This window comes from Ruditapes philippinarum, unplaced genomic scaffold (genome assembly GCF_026571515.1).
Source record: "Ruditapes philippinarum isolate M1 unplaced genomic scaffold, ASM2657151v2 ctg2426_1_1_1_1, whole genome shotgun sequence".
NCBI classification, from domain to species: domain Eukaryota; kingdom Metazoa; phylum Mollusca; class Bivalvia; order Venerida; family Veneridae; genus Ruditapes; species Ruditapes philippinarum.
In genome coordinates, this window is record NW_026855841.1 from 145,037 (window position 1) to 147,274 (window position 2,238).

At 28.6% G+C, this 2,238-nt stretch overlaps 1 long non-coding RNA gene across 1 annotated transcript; it reads left to right on the forward strand.

Moving 5' to 3' along the window:
- The first annotated feature begins 819 nt into the window (after positions 1–819).
- LOC132744565 (uncharacterized) lies at positions 820–2,039 on the forward strand. Its single transcript, XR_009627717.1, has 2 exons — positions 820–943; positions 1,508–2,039. It is a non-coding gene; the product is annotated as an uncharacterized LOC132744565 (long non-coding RNA).
- The last annotated feature ends 199 nt before the right edge of the window (positions 2,040–2,238 follow it).

Below are 2,238 nucleotides of genomic sequence, written 5' to 3' on the forward strand. Positions count from 1 at the left end.
TTATCCCTGCTGGGGGTCACAACAATGTTTCCTCATATGACATCAGTACTAGTCTTAAGAGTGGTACAAATAAATTTAAAGATTTTTTTTCACAATCAAACCTGAAGTAATTTTTGTTAACTAAAAAACAAACACTTAAAAACCAAATTGTTCATCTGCGACCCTTTCATTATGCTCCCCCCCTGAAAAACATTTTTCAAGGCAATATTTTGCCATTGGTTTTTTGTTGGTCCTGCTGTAACAATATTATTTCTACTTTAACACTTACTGTTTTTTCATGTCAGTTATGTTTGTTACTGTTTTTGGTGTCAATATATTTATTGACTAATATATGTATATTAGATATTTGGTAATTATGTACCCTGTTTAGACTTCTATTTTTAGATGAGATTTGAAGTTTTTTTGGTCAAAATGAAGGTTATCAAAGATAAAACATATTTGTCTAAATAGGCCACACATATTCATATTTTTATGCAAGTTTATAGAGTTGTGACTTAAAAGAAAACAAAATAGCAGTGCACATTTTTAAATCTTGAAAATTATGTTATAAGAAAACAAATGATTTAGTTATAAATATATGCTGGTCCATCTGGCCAAGTGGTTAGGGTCTTCCAATCATTTGTTGCATAATAATTATATCAGTATGAGTCCGTGGCAGTAATTTCTGTACAAGACTTACTGTCTACCCAGGTGGCATCTTATGATTTCCTTTCTAATTCATACAATCTCGTGGGGAAGTTGTAATATGACCATTTAAGTGCTGTTAAATATAATTATGAAACTAACAAATAAATATTTAACATATTGATGTTAACACAGGTAGCTGCTGTAGATTTACTGGTACCGGAAGTTGGTGAGTGTTTGGAGGGAGTCTTAGAGAAGAAAGATATGACATACTCAATTCAAGATTAGATGATCTTCAGTTAACAGAATCTTACCAATGGTGAATATTTTTTGTCAAACTTTGCGCGTCATGCTAATAGGTCAAACTAAAAAATCTAATGTTTGGACAAAAAGTTAATTTTAACACATAACAACTTCAAATTTCAACTCGGTTATTGGCATATCGCTTACAAAAGTTTTTCCATGACTGTAAGTTTTATTACATTTTCACTGAATCAGCTCTGCTTTGCTATTCCAATTGCTTTCAACAGTACTTTTTCATTTATCAATCATGAAAGTATATAAAAAATTAATATGACTTACATAATTATACAGTCCGATCATTGCCATCAAAATATATCTTGTGCAATGAACATTTATTCTAGATCATTGTCATAAAAATATTTCATGTGTAATTAACATTTTTTTAGGGACATAAAAATCTATCTTGTGTAGTTCACATTTATTCTTCATAAGACTTTTTTTTGAGGACCCAACTTGGCAACCCTATAATAGGTATGAGGGTTTAGGGTCATACACCATTCACACCTTACATCTACTTTATACACATAGGTTAATTTAAATAATAATTATAAAGTTTGACAAATGTTTTGTATATATTCAGGTATCTTGATTTAAGAAGATACGGCAGTGTAACACATGGTGGATTTGGAATTAATTTAAGTTACATTATCATATTAACTTACTATGGACATGGTAAACTGCCTGCAATTAATATTTACATGTGTCAGTACTGAAACATGTTATTAATTATTTAATGTATAATACGCTAGATCTGTAAAATATAAGTATGTTCAAATCGTTTGCCTTGGCTCCTGTCAGGTGTCATAAGCTGAAACTGGAATAGATTCCTCTGAAGTTATTGAATGATCTTCAATAAATTAAGTGTGTAACAATCATTGATTATTTTTTGTATCAATCTTTGTTGTTAACGCATTATTATAACAATCGTGTTACAAAAAATCTAGTAAATATATGTATTGTTTTTAACTTTATTTCAAAATATTGAAAGATGTTAATTCATAGATGTAGTGTGTCAAATGATTTTCCAAGTTAATTTTCAAATTGAAATCTTAATTGTTGATTATTGCAATTAAATTTGTATATGTTTACGAAAGTTATATATGCAGAGACTACATAGTGTTGTATTGAATCTCATTTTATGTTCAAACTTAAGATAAATAAGATAAATAATTATATACATGATATGCAGAAATATATATGTAATATGTTTTCATTTTTAAACTTCGCTTCAAAAGGAAAGTGGTATTAGTTTAGTTGAAACATGATCGATTGTACTGAAAATTTCAAGCTTTAAAAATATTTCAACCTATT